At 42.4% G+C, this 17,426-nt stretch overlaps 1 non-coding gene across 1 annotated transcript; it reads right to left on the minus strand.

Annotated features, from left to right (window-relative positions):
* Positions 1–4,969: 4,969 nt before the first annotated feature.
* On the minus strand, positions 4,970–5,076 carry LOC115063272. Its single transcript, XR_003843138.1, has one exon. It is a non-coding gene; the product is annotated as a U6 spliceosomal RNA (small nuclear RNA).
* Positions 5,077–17,426: the final 12,350 nt, after the last annotated feature.

Here is a 17,426-nt window from a genome sequence, read left to right on the forward strand (position 1 = left end):
TCTCTCTCTCTCTCTCTCTCTTTCCCTCCCTTTTCATTCTTTCCCTGTTTATTTCTGGAATGCCCATTTGCAACACTCCTCCCACTTAATTTTAAACATGACAATAGTTACCTAGTGAGCCATGAATGTCTCTCAGGCAGGTGGTACCTTTCTGACCACTTCTCTCATCTCATCCCTTTTGCCCTCCTCAAATGTGATGCTGATGTTGTACTTCTTCCTCTATTTCCCTTTTATGTTTCCATTGTAGTCTCTCTCCTAGATCCATAGTCATTGTCATACCACATGCCCCTTTCAGGAACTCCCAGAGCTGCTCTCAGTGTCTTTATTGTGTTTGCTCAAGTCTAGCTTCTGTCCCTCCAGCCTTTCCACCCGAATTATATCTCCACAGGTGGAACATCACATGCATCATACCTAAAGCTTCCTTCCCTCCCCTCCCATCCCCTCTCCTCCCCTTCTCTTCCCTGGTCCAACACTTACATATGGGTTTCCTGATTGCTCATGGGGAAACCTGGACCTGTTTGCCATGATTTCTCTTTCATCTACAGTACTCAGGCTCTCACTTGCCTTACTCAGACTTCAATTTTTCTCAAATCTGTGTTTTCTTTTTTTTTCATACTGTTCTTGACCCTGCCCATGCCATTCCTTGCCAAGACTGGTAAATTAACCTCAGAACTGAATGAGGGCAATGCCTCCAGTCTTCCTGCCTCGTTCCTCTATACTGACACCAGAATCATTGTGGTAATTGGAAATTCTATATACAGAGAAAATAAAACAAGCATGTGATTGCAGTTGACTTTTACCCATACTCTGGCCTCCTGTGTAGGCAGGCATTCTGAGGTCTGGCCCCAGCCCATCTTTGTGTTCACAAGTCACTTCTTCCCTCATGTGTAAATTCCAGGTATACAGAAGGGGCAGGTGCTCCCAGTACATGTCTCTCACTCAGGGGTGTCCTCTTCTCAACACTCTTTCCCACCTTCTTACCTTGGCAACTTCCTCAGGATGTAGTTCAAAATAATTCCTCCCCTAGAAAGCTTCCATGAGTGTTCCAGCAGAAGCTAAGAGTCCCCTCACCCACAGGAACATGAACACAACGACATCACCCTTCTCCACTCATTCCATCAAAAGCACGGTGCTATATCCTACATGTCTAGCATTGGCATTTAGAGGACGCTTGTCAAATGTGTAAGTGCTCAACTGAATCCATGAAGAAGGGACAGATATGCCCTTTGTAGCCAAACAATACAGTACATGGAAATCCATCCATACAAAAGAGATACATCACAGTACCTTCTAAACAAAGGACATTGTTCAAAAAGGTCTCTCCTGCATCTTTATTGACTTCTTGGAAAAGCCTCTCCTGCAGTCCAGGCTGACCTTGAGCACACTGTCGTAGCCATAGAAGGCTCCTTAAACTCTTGATTCTGCTATCTCCACTTCGCATGGGCTGGAATTACAAGTGTGTATCACAGTAGCCAGACTATTTCTTCACTCTTAGACAGGAATATAATGTAGAAAATAAAACAAGCAATAGTGCAAAATCTCATCGCTGGAATACAAAAAAAATTTTGAACATTTGCCTTTCTAGAGTTGGTGAAATTTTTTTGAAATAAATTATATGCATGGGCTCTTGAACAAATATGTACATTATAAAATATGTACAAAACTCAAAAGGTTGAAGGGGTGGACCCAGTATTAAATAGGTTCAATATTTTCCTTCTGTACTCCAATTCATCATTGTATGCATCCCATGAGGTAATTACAAAATGGGACTATTCTAAATCCTTCAACCAGCTGAATGGAAATCTAAGTCCTCATATAGAGGCAGGCATTCTTTTGTTTTGAAATACTGACAGTACTGAAACACAAGACAGTTCTGTATCAAAAGCCATTTTTTCTGCTGCACCTGACAAAGTTGTGGCTGGAAGACCCTAAGTAGGAATTAAGAATACCAGTGTTACAGGAATCTGGACTTAATTGTCACCTTCGTGCCTTTCTAATTGGGTTACTTCATGCCAGTCATATAACATCTCTGCATCCATTTTCTCATCTATATACAACAGAAGCAATAAAGTAACATTAAGACCATGTGAATTTATCTGGGATACCAGAAACAGAGGATGCAGAATATAAGTACATGATGTATACTCAACAAATTTGTTCATACTATATTATACTTTGTTTATAGAAAGTAATAGTGAGAAAGGCCAAGATAGGTCAGTCAAATCTATGATTTTCAAAAGGTTTTCATTCCAGCTAGTAGACTGTTACATTGCTCTAGGCTCTACAGAAGTGAGTTTCCAGCCTGGCCCTTTCATACCTACCTTCAGACTACTAATAGTTGATCCCAAGTAAATGTCATTCTACTATTTTTCCGGTTGGTCTGACAGATGGGTTGATGATCACTGGTCCTTCAAAAAGAAAAGGAGCTAATTAGACAAGAGGGGGGAAAAGCATGGTCTGGAAGAAGGAAGCTCCGAGACAATATTGATCACACATGGTATCAAAGCTCACTGTGATCTTCCTCACTGTATCTGCTGAGAGAACCATGTGGACCAGGACTGGAAGTAGGTATGCTCCAGCCAGTGGCACTTGGTTCACAATGGGTAGGCACCAGGCACAAATCCTTGGCTACAGTCTGCTGAATACCTCCGGGCTTGTTTCAGGGTCCCATCCATCTCTAAAGACAGTACTCTCAAGACATTGGGGTGCTCTGCATTCTCAAAAGCTTGGAGTCTAGTAAGTAAAGGTCCAGGAGCTTCCCTGGAAGTATACTACACAGAACTCACTCCCTTACACCAAACCCTCCCTGGAAGATCTGATTATCTTAACACATAAAACGGTCTTTGAACTAAACATATAAAATTAGGTTTACAGGGGTGAGGCGCTCTCTCTCTCTCTCTCTCTCTCTCTCTCTCTCTCTCTCTCTCTCCCTCCCTCCCTCCTCCCTCAGTGAGGGAGACTTTTCACACGCAGTCTTAACACAACTCTAGCCTAGAACACATGTGCTCTGTAAATGGGGATGTGACTGTATTTGAAATAACTACAAAAATGTTTGTGAGGTGAGCCTTGCCCATCCTGTTTAAGAGCTGTCAACCTTCCCACCACAGAAAGAGGAGGCCCCTTTGCAGCAAAGGAATTCTACCCATAAGTCAGGGAGAAGCCTTTCTGTCAGCTTCATCTGGCAGACACTGCCCCACTCTGGTTGAACTCAGCAACAACCACTGAAAATTTTTCAGTTTAGTGGTCCTGACAAGGATACCTGGCCAGTGACTTTGATCGTCTGAAAGAAACTAATTTGTGTCTTGGGACAAGCCATCCAGACAGAAAATCCCAGAGTTCAGCAAAGAAGTCTTTCATCTGTTATTAAAGTAAAGCCAGGCTGACTATACCTTGGAGGCAGGCTTGCTGGCTTGTGACTGCAGTGTGCTCTCCCCTCTGCTTGAAATAAAAGATGAGGACATCTCACACAGTGGTGTGTAGTGCACCAGGCAGGGCCTCTAGGTTTCTGAGTCCAGGGAAGCAGGACTTGGAATCTTGGCGTCTGCTGATGAATGGAGGGGCAGGGGAGTCTTGGAGGAGCTGGAGGAGCAACGGTAAAATGTGGGAGTACTAGCCCAGACTGGTATTATTGCCCTTGCATAGGGTAGTAGACTAGGGGCTCCTCTTGCCACAACTGGCAGTAATTATTGCCTGATAGCTACTTTTCCACACTGACTGCACCGGGATCACTGGGGCAGCAGTGAAAACCTGCTATGTCAGACTTGGGTCATGCTACTCCTGCGGGCCTAGGCATTGTAGCTAGGCATCAGCACTGAAAAGCTTGAGGGACACTCCCAGACAGAACAAGAGCTGTTGCTTTCTGCTCCATGCCCACAGTAGCCAGGCAAGTCTGGACTAACCAGGTTCCCTGATGCTGAGGTGTGCACAGGCCAGAAGAGGGTGCAGCGTCTTTAAAATGTGTGGGCAGCCTCACTGGCCACATTTTGCACCAGCACTGTGTGTCCACGGAGCCCTGTTCCCTCCAACCACAGGTGCAGGGCTGCCACCACTTCTGTCCCCTAAGCCAAAAATATAGCAGACCTGAGCTATGGTAGCAACAGAATTTTTAATACCAATTGTCAAGGCAAGAGGCAGGGTGATCTTGAAGGAGTTTGGGACCAAGACGGGCCACAAAGAAAGAGCATGGTGTAAAACCACCAAACAAACCAATCACAACCCTGGGGGCCAGGGGTTGATTGTGCTAGGTACTAAGAGTCACCACTTGCAATGTAGTCCTAGACCTGACACTGTGAAACCCACAGGTGCTCTGTGTTTTGCTGCCACTACTGGTCTATAGTGTTTTCTGTTTGAGGACTTTGGGATTAAGGATTTTAGTTTTGTTTTTGTTGTCGAGATTTTTGTTTTATTTTGCTTTAGATTTGTTGTTGTTGTTTTGATGGTGGGTTTTGAGGATTTTTTCTGGATGTTTGAGGGAATGGGATGGATCAATGGGCCTATGGAGACCTCTGAGATAGAGAAGGAGTAGGGGACAGGGTATCCAGAGGGAACAATTTGAACAAGCTCACCTCTAGGCCTTCTAGGGAAAGGCTTAGAAGAGACCAAGTACAGCATGAAGCTGTGTCCTAGGATTTGGGAAACCGAATCACATTGCTTCACAAAGAATAAGGGCATGGGGGCACTGAAGGAGCCATGGAGTTGTGATGAGGCTGGGTTCACACATCCCTGTTTTTTTGTTTTACCTATAAACAGTGGCTTCTGTTAGAGAACAATTTGCCTGTAAGCTGCAATTTGTCTTGAGTAAAAAAAAAAAAGTACTGAGCACACTATAGAGATAGTACTACATTGTGGCCCTAGGAGACAGGGTCAGAGGAGGTTTGAGGATCAAACCTGACTGTTATCACCTTCTGTATACTATCAGACAATATTGATGGCTCCTAGGCACATATCACTCTTTTTTTTTTAATCTTTTAAAGATATGGAACGCTTCACGAATTTGCGTGTCATCCTTGCCCATGGGCCATGCTAATCTTCTCTCTATTGTTCCAATTTTAGTATATGTACTGCTGAAGAGAGCACAGCACATATTATTCCTTAACCAGCTTCTCACCTGCTTTCTTCCTGGAAGAGAAGCATATTATACTTGGCTTCCCAACTGTGTATACAACATCTTCAGGAGCTTAGGGGGCAGTCTTCACCGTCCTCACACTTTCAAATCTCCCTCACACCCCAAATGCAAGCATCATGGCACTCTGACCTCTTGCCAGGCTAAGAATAGTCTGATCCCTAACCAGGTACTCTGTAGTTCCCAATCCAGATAGCAAGAAGTACTGGCTTCTAGTGCCCTTGTGGATCCTTAACCTAGATATTTCAATCCTGAGAAAGAAAATAAGAAAGGTAGACATTAGGAAGCTCTGCCCAGGCATGGAGGAGGGAGTAGAGACTGAGGGAATGTCCAACCAATAACTGGCTCAACTTGAGACCCATCCCATGGGCACCACCAATCCCTGACACTGTTAATGATACTCTGCTATGCTTTCAGACAGAAGCATGTTGTCCTCTAAGAGGCTCCACCCAGCAACTGACTTGGACATATACAGACAGCCACAGTCAAACACTGGAAGGAGGTTGGGGACTCTTATGGACAAATAGGAGGAAGGGTTGAGGGCCAAAAGAGAATAGGATCTCCTCAGAAAGACCAACAGAGTCAACATGGACCCTTGGCAGCTCTCAAAGGCTGAACCACCAACCAGAGAGCATACAGGGGCTGGACCTAGACCCCACGCCCCTCCCCCCACATATGTATCAAATGTGCAGCTTGGCCTTCATGTGGGTACAAACAAACTGGAGGCTATCTCAAAAGCTGTTGCCTAATCTCAGCCAGTCCCAGGATGAATGATTTTGTAGCAAGGTTTATGTCTTGGTGTTATCTTCAACTAGGCAGAGACAAGACTGAAGGTCACAATTAAGTCATGGCTATGAGAGGCACAAAAAAGACATAAAAATGCTGTAAAAGTCCAAAATTTTCTAATCCGGCTATAACTATATTTTATTTAAAATGAAATAATTTTAGCTACATACACAAAGACTAAAGAAATATAAACATTAAAAAAAAAGCTGTTGCCTGTCTGTCTGCTAGGTTCTTCTAGCTGGGCTGCCTTGTTTGGCCTCAGTGGGAGAAGAAGCACTTAGCCTCACAGAGCCTTGAACTGCCAGGGGCAGGGGGCGGGGATATCCAGAGGGACCCCAGCTACTCAGAGGAGAAGGGGAGGGAGCTGGGGGAAGGATTGTAGAAGGGGGTGGTCAGGAGGGGGGCAGTGAGTAGAATGTAAAGTAAATAAGTAAAATTAATAAATTAAACAAACATAAACAAATAGACAAACTCAAATAAAGAAGAAGCAAGAGCAAGGTCCAGCAAGGCAAGTTTCAAATCCTGTATCTATATGCCTGATATCAAAGAACTCTCAGATCTCCAACTCCTTTCAGCTTTGTTGAATGTAACCTACTTCTCTTTCTCTTGGACTGGTTCTAGTCCCTGTTAATGGCTCTCCTGGGAAGGCATCCCACGTATCTGATATTGCCAACATCTTGGAGATCTCCAGTGTAATCCAGGCTTCACCTTCACAGCTTCACACAATGGCCTGTCTGTGTTTGCATGCAGGTACTGCCATGCTAAACACCTGACTTCAGTGACTTTCCTTAAATGTGGAAGAATTTCACACAACCCCTTTCCTATATCTTTCTTCAATCTAAATTCAGAACCACATGCCTCCAGCTGCCAATTTCTTCTATTTTCTGGGGCTGGAGTCCGGGCCCCTCCTTGAATTGCATTTTCTAGGTCAATAGCTGGATACCATGTCCAGGGCATATGTTAATATGCTCAAATAAAGACTACCACACCTGGTACAGTGCTGCAAACAGCGTGATTACTTCATTAAATTTTCAATAGTCAACTGTCATTCTCTATAATCCATTCATTTTCTGCAGTGGCCAGATAGCAGAGTTAAAGAGAGTTGTAGTGGTAACCACCACTCCTGCATGTTTCAAATCCGTGATGGTGGCACTAATTTCTGCGAATCCTTCGTGGATGTGATACTGTTTTTGATTCACTATTTTCTTTGGCAGAGTCAACTCTAAAGGCTTCCATTTAGCCATTCTAACCATAATAGCTCTCACTCCACAGGTCAGGGAACCGATGTGAGAATTCTGCCTAGTTCTAAGTATATCTATTTCAATTATACATTATGGGACTAGGAACATAATGGTTTCAGAGGGGAAGAATATTAATAAGTGGCCTACAGACAATTTTTGAAATATTTTGGCAAGACTGTGGTTGCTTTCTCCCCCCCCCATCCTAAAAATTTGCTGGAGGCTAATTTGAAGAGTTTTTGGATTAATGGTGTCAGCAGAGGAGATATTAAGAGAGCCTAGTATTGACTATGTCACATAGTTATTATAAATCACTTTTACAAAGATAACAATGAAAACAAGCAAGTGAGGCAAAGAGAAATATAAAATGCGAAGAGAAAAGGAACAGCAGGCAATGTAATATTGGAACCAAGTCCTGTGCTCAAGTAGATAAAAAGTTTAAAGAAATTGATGGAATAAATTGGTTCAAAAAATGATTCATGGGCTGGTGAGATGGCTCAGCGGTTAAGAGCACTGACTGCTCTTCCAAAGGTCCTGAGTTCAAATCCCAGCAACCACATGGAGGCTCACAACCATCTGTAACAAAAATCTGACGCCCTCTTCTGGAGTGTCTGAAGATAGCTACAGTGTACACACATATAATAAATAAATAAATCTTTAAAAAAAAGATTCATACTGGAATAAAGGAAGTTGTATCATTATGGCAAGATCCCACTCCCTCCTGGAGTCAGGGTTCTCTAAAGAAACAGAACTGATAGAATGAATATAGTATGCATGTGTGTGTGCATGCATGTGTGTGTGTGTGTGTGTGTGTGCCAGTGCATATGGGTATATATGTGTGTGTGCCTCCCCATCTCAAATTGTGTCTTTTAACAGTGTTCCAGTAGATGGATACTAATATATTACTGACCGCCTCAAAGATCTCAGAAAAGACTTATACCAGGGCATTCTTTTCTGACTATAGTACTTTCTTCTGTATTTGCAGTTTTTCTTTTTTAAAACTTAATATTATGCGTGTGTTTTGTTTTATTTTTGCGTAGTTTTTGTTTTGTATAGTCTCAGGACAGGGTGCTGGACCGGACGCCTTTAAACTTTAATACCAGCATTTGGGAGATAGAGACAGGTGAGTCTCTGTGAATCCAAGGCCAACCCAGTCTACACAGTGAGTTCCAAGATAGCCAGGACTATGTAAACAAAACAAAACACTCAAAGTTCTAAAGGAATCTTTGCTATTGGTTTCACAAGTGTGCTAACTTCCGGAATGTACTGATACATCAGTTCATAAAGCTAAGCATAATATTAACATACTGAGTATTTACTCAATGAACATTTCTAGCACTAATATACTGATTATAAATGATATATAATCTTTCCATTCTGAAATTATAAATTTAATTTCAGTCATGAGGATAAAACATAGACAGCAAGAAAATATTTTTAAAACAATAGTGAGGAGAAAAAACATGTCCATGTAACTGTCCCCAGTTCTATTCTTCCTTCAAAATGACCTCATTCAGTCATAGGAAAACTTTGAAAGACAGGTGAAAAAACAACCTAGGGACTCTGGCAGAGATACCATTTAAAACAAGTTCCAGGGCAGGAATATATATATTCAGGAACCAAAAATAAATTGTGTACAGTTTTCTTTTTAAGGAAGTACATTCACACCTTCTAAATCTCACTGAAATTTCAAGTGAAGATGTCTAAAGTTCAGATTTGAGAGAGCATGACTTTAAACATAACCCAGTTGCCAAGAATTTCTCATCACACAAAAGGCAACAGATCTCTATCCATCAGATTTTGTGGTTATAATCAGTGAGAGAAGTATTTGGGGCAAACAATTTGGCAGTGGTGTTTAGAGAAAAGAAAGTAATAATCATGTAATAATCATATAATAATTTTGCCTTTAAGAACAAGGCAGAAAAATCATAAGCACGTTGTTTTCATTATATATTACTATGTAGCATGCTATATATTATATTACCATGTAGCATAAACATGTCACGAGTCTAATTCAAACTCAGCCAGATAATTCTAGTTCAAGAACTCTCACAATTTTGCAGTGGATGATAGAGTGGATATCAACTTTCAAGAACAATCTAGATGTTTTAGGATGACCAGTGGTCTTTCATGTGTGGTCTTTCAAAGGCTGCATCGACATGGCACCTGTCTTCTCCCCAAGAAAACAACTTGAAAGAATGTTCAAGACAGATATAAAGCTTTTGAAGCTTAATGCTAGAATTTCCCTCTCATTACATTGGTCATGAAAGAGAATCAGTAAGTTCAGCTCCCACTCAATGGAGGGACTAATGCAAGAGTGTGGGTATCAAGAGTGTGGGTATCAGGGAGAAGAGATCACTGGAAGAATCTTTACAATAGGAGAAATGAGTTTTTGTATTTTTAATTGAGAGGAAGAGTTGCGTTCAGAAAATGAAACAATCTCTTGTTATCAGTTGGGTAGCATAGACTACATGGACTGTCATAGCAGGAAATGGAGAGAAATCAGGGTCATCTTAGGAACTAAAATGTCATGTTAGAGTACCAAGTGCCATGATTAAAGCTATGGGTTCAGATGACGTAAAAGTTTTAAGTTTATAATGTATAATGTCTTAGAGAAGACTGTAAACAATGAGGACAAATGGCTGTTTCCTGGAGAACAAAGTACCAGAATCTAACAACTCACAAGAAAGTGCTCACAAGAAGGGGCTTGGCATTTCTGAAATCTACCTGGTTTCAAGCTCCAGTAAGAACCAATCAGACGAGATGGAAGCCAGGAAGAATCCATGATGGGAGGGATGCCTATAACTTGATAACTTCAGTACTGTGGGATGGTTGCTGTCCATAGTACCTTTTGGTTGGGGAGACTGGGTATATGAGTGGTTGAGGGTTCTGTGATGTTAATTAACAGAGCTAGAACTGGTAAGAGGATGGCGTGGCACAGTGATGGACAGGTAGGAACTGAATGATGATGTCTAAGAGACGTCTGAAGGCATTAGGAGTAGGTATGTAAGTCAGTGGGTAGATAAGTCTGAGACAGATTCAGGAAAGAATCTGAGGCTAGAAAGGTTACTCGCTGTTAGAATTTTTAAAAGTTACTTTTTACTTATTTACTTTACATCCTGATCATTGCTCCCCTCCCAGTCACTCCCTCTACAATCCTTACCCCCTCTCCTTGTCCTCTGAGCAGGTGGGGCTCCCTCTGGGTATCCCCCTACCCTGGCACTTCAAGTCTCTTCCAGGCTAGGCAGCCATTCTCTCCCAGTGAGGCCAGACAAGGCAGCCCAGCTAGAAGAATATATTCCACAGACAGGCAATAATAGCTTTTGGGACAGCTCTCCAGTTCAGATCTTTGGGGCCTGCATGAAGGCCAAGCTGCACATCTGCTAGATATGTGTGGAGGCCTAGGTTCAGCCTGTGTATGCTCTTTGGTTGGTGGTTCAGTCTCTGAGAGCCCCCAAGGGTCCAGTTTAGTTGACTCTGTTGATTTCTTGTGGAGTTCCTATCCCCTCTGGGGTCCTCAATCCTTCCTCCTATTCTTCCACAAGAGTCCTCAACCTCCATCCACTGTTTGGCTGTGGGTGTCTGCATCTGTGTGAGTCACCTGCTGGGTGGGGTCTCTTAGAGGACAACATGCTTCTGTTGGCAAGCATAACAGAGTATCATTAGTAGTATTAAGGATTGGTACTTGCCTATGGGATGGGTCTCAAGTTTGGCTGGTTATTGATTGGCCTTTCCCTAAGTCTCTGCCTGTATTTCTTGTAGACAGGATAAGTTTTGGGTCAAAATTTTGTGGGTGGGTTGGTGTCCCTATCACTCCACTAGGCTTCCTGCCTGGCCACAGAAGGCAGCCTCCCCAGGCTCCGTATCCCCAATGCTGTGAGTCACAGCTAAGGACACCCCTATTGATTTTTCAGTGCCTCCCATCTCAGGTTTTTGTCTCTTCCTGGAGATGTCCCCTACCTCCCACTTTCAATTGCAGATTTCCATACATTCTCATGGCCATCTGACCATCCCCTTGCCCCTCCCCACACTTGTCCCCAAACTCTTCCCACTCTTATCCTGATCCCTTCTCCCATCCAGTTCCCTCCTTCTATCTGCCTTCCACAACAATTCCATTCCCCCTTCCAAGTAAGACTCACACATCTTTGCTTGTGCCCTTCCTGTCAAGACTACTTTGGGTCTGTGAAGTACAGCATCCTGTGTTTTGTGGCTAATATCCACTTATAAGTGAATACATACCGTGTATGTCCTTTTGTGACTTGGTTACCTTAGACAGGATGATATTCTCAAGTTCCATCCATTTCCCTGCAAAATTCATGATGTCTTTACTTTTTATAGCTGAATAGTATTCCTTTGTGTAGACATATAACATTTTCTTTATCCATTCTTCAGTTGAGGGACATCCAGGTTGCTTCCAGGTTTTGACTATTATGGATAAAGATGCTATGAACAGAGTTGAGCCAGTGTCTTTGTGAGATGTTGGACCATCTTTGGGGTATATGCCCAGGAGTATAGCTGGGTCTTGAGGTAGAACTATTCCCAGATTTCTGAGAAATGCCAAAGAGATTTCCAAAAGTGGTCGTAACAAGTTTGCACACTCATCAGCAGTGGAGGAGTGTTCCCCTTGATCCACATCCTGGCCAATATTTGCTATCTCTTGAGATTTTTATCTTAGCCCCTCAGGTGGGTGTAAGATGACATCACAGAGTTGTTTTGATTTCCATTTCCCTGATAATTAAGGACTTAGAACATTTTAAAAGTGATTCTTGGTAATTTGACATTCCTCTGTTGAGAAATCTCCTTTTAGCTCTGGGCTCCACTTTTTATTAGATATTTTCTTTATTTCCATTTCAAATTTTATCTGCTTTCCTCATTTCCTCACTGAAAATTCCCTATCCCTTCCCCGCCTCCCCCTGTTTACTAACTCACTCACTCCTGCTTCCCTGTCCTGGCATTCCCCTACACTGGGCCATCGAGCCTCATGCAAGACCAAGGACCTCTCCTCTCATTGATGTCCCACAAGGCCATCCTCTGCTAGAGCCTTGAGTCCCACCATGTGTACTCTTTGGTTGGTGGTTTAGTCCCTGGGAGCTCTAGGGGTACTGGATAGTTTTTATTGTTGTTCTATCTATGGGGCTGCAAACCCCTTCAGCTCCTTGGGTCCTTTCTCTAGCTCCTCCATTGGGAACCCTGTGCTCAGTCTAGTGGATGGCTGTGAGCATCCACTTCTGTATTTGTCAGGCACTGGTAGAGCCTCTCGGGGGACAGGTATATCAGGCTCCTGTCAGCAAGCTCTTGTTGGCATCCATAATAGTGTCTGAGTTTGGTAACTGTATATGGGATGGATCCCCAGGTGGGACAGTCACTGGATGGCCTTTCCTTCAGTATCTCCTCCTATGGTTATTTTGATCCTCCTTATAAGAAGGACCAAAGTATCCACACTGTGGTATTCCTTTTCTTGGCTTCATGCTGTCTGTGAATTGTATGTCTGGTATTCTGAACTTCTGAGCTAATACCCACTTATCAGTGAGTGTATACCATGTGTGTTCTTTTCTGATTGGGTTACCTCACTCAGCATGATATTTTCTAATTCCACCCATTTGCCTAAGAACTTCATGTTCTTCGTTGTTTTTAATAGCTGAGTAGTACTCCATTGTGTAAATGTATCACATTTTCTGTATCCATTCCTCTGTCGAAGGACATCTGGATTCTTTCCAGCTTATGGTTATTAGCCCTCTATTGGATATAGGGTTGATAAAGATCTTTGCCAAATCTCTTGGTTGCCGTTTTGTTCTATTGATAGTGTCTGCATGACATCTGCCCAGGATCTTCTGGCTTTCATAGTCTCTGTCGAGAAGTCTGGTGAAATTCTGATAGGTCTGCCTTTATATGCTACTTGACCCTTTTCCTTACTGCTTTTAATATTCCTTATTTTGTGCATTTGATGTTTCGATTACTATGTGACAGGAGGAATTTCTTTTCTGGTCTAATCTATTGGGAATACTGTAGGCTTCTTGTATGTTCATGGGAATCATTTTTAGGTTAGGGAAGTTTTCTTTATAATTTTGTTGAAGATATTTACTGGCTCTTTAGTTTGGGAATCTTCACTCTCTTCTATTTTCCTTAGGTTTGGTCTTCTCATTGTGTCCTGATTTCCTGGATGTTAGGAATTTCCTGGATGTTTGGGTTAGGAGCTTTTTTGCTTTTTGAATTTTCTTTTACTGTTGTGTCAATGTTTTCTATGGTATCTCTGCATCTGAGATTCTCTCTTCTATCTCTTGTATTCTGTTGGTGATACTCACATCTATAACTCCTGACCTCTTTCCTAGGTTTTCTTTCTCCAGAGTTGTCTTTCTTTGTGATTTCTTTATTGTTTCTACTTCCATTTTTAGATCCTGGGTGGTTTTGTTCAATTCCTTCACTGGTTTGGTTGTATTTTCCTGTAATTCTTTATGGGATTTTTGTGTTTCCTCTTTAAGGGCTTCTAGCTGTTTACCTGTGTTCTCTGGTACTTCTTTAAGGGAGTTATTTATGTCCTTCTTAAAGTTCTCTATCAGTATCATGAGATATGATTTTAAATCCAAATCTTGCTTTTCTGGTATGTTGGGGGTATCCAGGATTTTCTGTGGTGGCAGAGGTGGGTTCTGATGGTGCCAAGTAGCCTTGGTTTCTGTTGGTAATGTTCTTGCACTTGCCTTTTGCCATCGGGTTATCACTGGTGTTAGTTGGTCTTGTTGTCTCTGGCTTCAGCTTGTCCCTCCTGTGGGCCTGAAAGCCTGTCTCAGAACTCCTGGGAAACCAGCTCTCCCCTGGCAGGACACATGCATAGAGGGCTGCAGAGCAGCCCCAGCTCCTGGGTGCAGATGGAGGCTGAAAGGACCCTGTCCCAGCTGCTCCACTGCTCCTGCGGCCTGTGCACTCCTCTCTGTGTCCCATTTTTTAAATTGGTTTATTTGGGTTTGAATTAGTCATGGTTTTAGTGCTGTTAACAGACACCATGACCAAGGCAATCTTATAAGGACAATGTTTAATTGGGACTTGCTTACAGATTCAATGGTTCAGTCCATTATCATTATGGCAGAAGCAAGGCATCGTTCAGGCAGGCATTGTGCTGGAGGATATGAGAGTTCTATCTATTGTTCTGAAGGCAGCTAGGAGGAGACTTGCTTCCAGACAGCTAGGACAAGGGTCTTAAAGCCCACACCCAAAATGACACACTTCCTCCAACAAGGCCAGGTCTGCTCCAACAAGGCTACACCTTATAATAGTGCCATAGCCTGGGCCAAACATATTCAAACTACCACATTCTACTCCCTGCCACCATAGGCTTCTTCAAACACATAAGTCTATGGGGGCCATACCTAGCCATAGCATAGTGAAAAATACATTTAATCTAACTTCCAAAGTTCTCATACTCTATAGCAGTCTCAACAATATTAAAAATCCAAAGTTCAAAGTCTCTTCTGAGATTCATTCAGTCTCTTAAATGTAATCCTACACAAAGTCAAAACTACTGGATCAAAACAAGACAGAAAAACAGCTGGACAAAGTCCAAATTCCACATCTCCATATCTGATGTCAAAGCCCAATGTTCTGGGCTCCTCCAAGGGGCTTGCTTCACTTCTCAAATGCTGCCCTCTGTAGCACTCTAGGCTCTGGTTGACTCCACTCCTCTGCTGCCACTGCTATTGGTGGTCATCCCATGGTACTGGCATCTCCAATATTCTGGGGTTTTCCTGTGCACCCAGGGTTTACTGATAGCCTCTCATAGGCTCCCCTCATGGTGCCAAACCTCAACTTCTTCGCATGACCCCTTCAGTCCTGTATTGTCAACTGCAAATGAGGCAGTACCTTTGCCAATGGCCTTCCCTGACCTCTCAGGGTCAAGCCTCAGCTGCTCTGTGTGAGCCCTGCATACCCAGCACCACATGGGTGATTCTTATACATTACCATGTACAGCTGCACCATGATGTACAACCTTGGCTATCTCTAGAACACAGCTTCTTTGTGCTCTTCTTCCTCTTCCCCTGTGTCCTTTCCCTCTTCCATTTTCTCCTTCTTCTCTTTCTCACCTTCTGCTCCACCTTCCCTTTTATCTGCCCAATCATCAGCTCTCCTTTATTTTACAAATTAAGGAAATCACCTGAGTGCTGACTCATTCCTTGTTCACAACCACTCACAGGATAATGGAATTAACATCAAATATAATTAGCCCCAGGGCTATCCACAACACTGACCCATAATTTTTTCTGTCTGAAAGAATTACAGGGATGGAAATGGAGAAGAGCATGAGGAAAAGAAGGTCCAGCAACAGGACCAAATTGGGATCTAGCTCAAGGGGAGGTTCCAAGGCCTGACACTATTACTAAGGCTATGGAGCACTCACAAAAAGGAATCTATCATGACTGCCCTCTGAATGACTCAACAAGCAGCTTAAAGAGTCATTAAAGATGTCAATATTTGCACCCAACCAATGGACAGAAGCAGCTGACCCATGTTGTTGAATTAGGGAGGGCTGAAAGAACCTAAGGAGAAGGGCCATCCTGTAGGAGGACCAGCAGTCATAATTAATCTGAACCTGTGAGATTTTTCAAACACTGGACCACTAGACAGCATATACCAGCTGATATGAGGCCCACAACACACATACAGTAGAGGAGTTCCAGGTCTGTGTTCATTCAGAGATGATGCACTTAACCCTCAAGAGGCTGGAGGCCCCAGGGAGTTTAGAGGTCAGGTGGGGTGGAGGGTGGGGGCATCTATGTAGGGATGGGGTTGGGTAGGGAGGAGGTGTGGGATGTAGAGCAGTTGGCGGGTGGATGGGGTGTGGGGAATGGAATATGGAATGTAAAAATGAATTACAAATAAAATTAAATTTAAAAACATTGCTGGTATGAAAACTTTCTAATTTCTTTATTGGGGGCACTTAATGCTATGAACTTTCCTCTTAGCACTGATTTCATTGTGTTCCATAAATTTGGATATGCTGTGCCTTCATTTTCACTGAATTCTCGAGTCTTTAATTTCTTTCTTTCTTTTTTTCCCTGACCCAGAGAACATTGTGTAGTAAGTTGTTCAATTTCCTTGAGTGTGTAGGCTTTCCAGTGTTTCTGTTGTTGAAGTCGAGCTTTAATCCATGGTGATCTGATAAGATACAAGGCATTATTTCAATTTTCTTGTATGTGTTGAGGCTTGCTTTGTGGCTGAATATATGATCAATTTTGGAGAAGAATTCATGAGATACTGAGAAGAAAGTATATTCTTTTGTGTTTGGGTGAAATATTCTATAGATGTCTGTTAGCTCCATTTCATTGATAATGTTTGCTAGTTTCACTATTTCTCTGTTTGGTTTTTGTCTAGATGACCTGTCAATTGTTTTGAGTGTGGTGTTAAAGTCTCCCACTATTAATGTGTGGGGTTAGATATGGGATTTAAACTTTAGCGATGTTTTGTTTACAAATGTGGGTGTCCTTGTGTTTGGGGCATAGATATTCAGAATTGAGATATTTTGGTAGATTTTCCCCTTTGATGAGCATGAAGTTTCCTTCCCTGTTTCTTTTGATTAATTTTGGTTGAAGGTCTATTCTATTAGATATTAGAATGGCTATTCCAGCTTGCTTCTTGGGTCCATTTGCTTGGAAAACTTTGTTCCAACCCTTTACTCTGAGGTAATGTCTATCTTTATTGCTGAGGTGTGTTTCTTGTATGCAGCAGAATGATGGATCCTTCTTTTTCATCCATTTTGTTAGCCTGTTTCGTTTTATTTGGGAATCGAGTTCATTGATGTTGAAATATATTAATGACCAGTGATTGCTTTTCCTGTTACTTTGATGTTAGTGGTGTGTGTGTGTGTGTGTGTGTGTGTGTGTGTGTGTGTGTTTCTGTGTGCTTCCCTTGTTTTAGTTGCTATGGGATTACTTATTTCCAGTGTTTTCTTGGATGTAGTTATCACCCTTGGGTTGGAGTTTTCATTCTAGTATTTTCTGTAGGGCTAGATTTTTGAATGGATATTGTTTGAAATTAGATTTGTTTAGAAATATCTTGTTTTCTCGATATTTGGTGATTGAGAGTTTTACTGAGTATAGTCGTCTAGGTTGGCATATGTGGTTTTTTTTTTCTAGAGGTTGCAAGATATCTATCTGTTCAGGTCCTTCTAGCCTTTAGAGTCTCTGTTGAGAAGCTGAGTGTAATTCTGATAGGTCTGCTTTTGTATGCTTTGTATGATTTAACAGGTATGTCCCTTTTCCCTTGCTGCTTTTAGTATTCTTTCTTTGTTCTGT

Source organism: Mus pahari, chromosome X (genome assembly GCF_900095145.1).
Source record: "Mus pahari chromosome X, PAHARI_EIJ_v1.1, whole genome shotgun sequence".
Taxonomy (NCBI): Eukaryota; Metazoa; Chordata; class Mammalia; order Rodentia; family Muridae; genus Mus; species Mus pahari.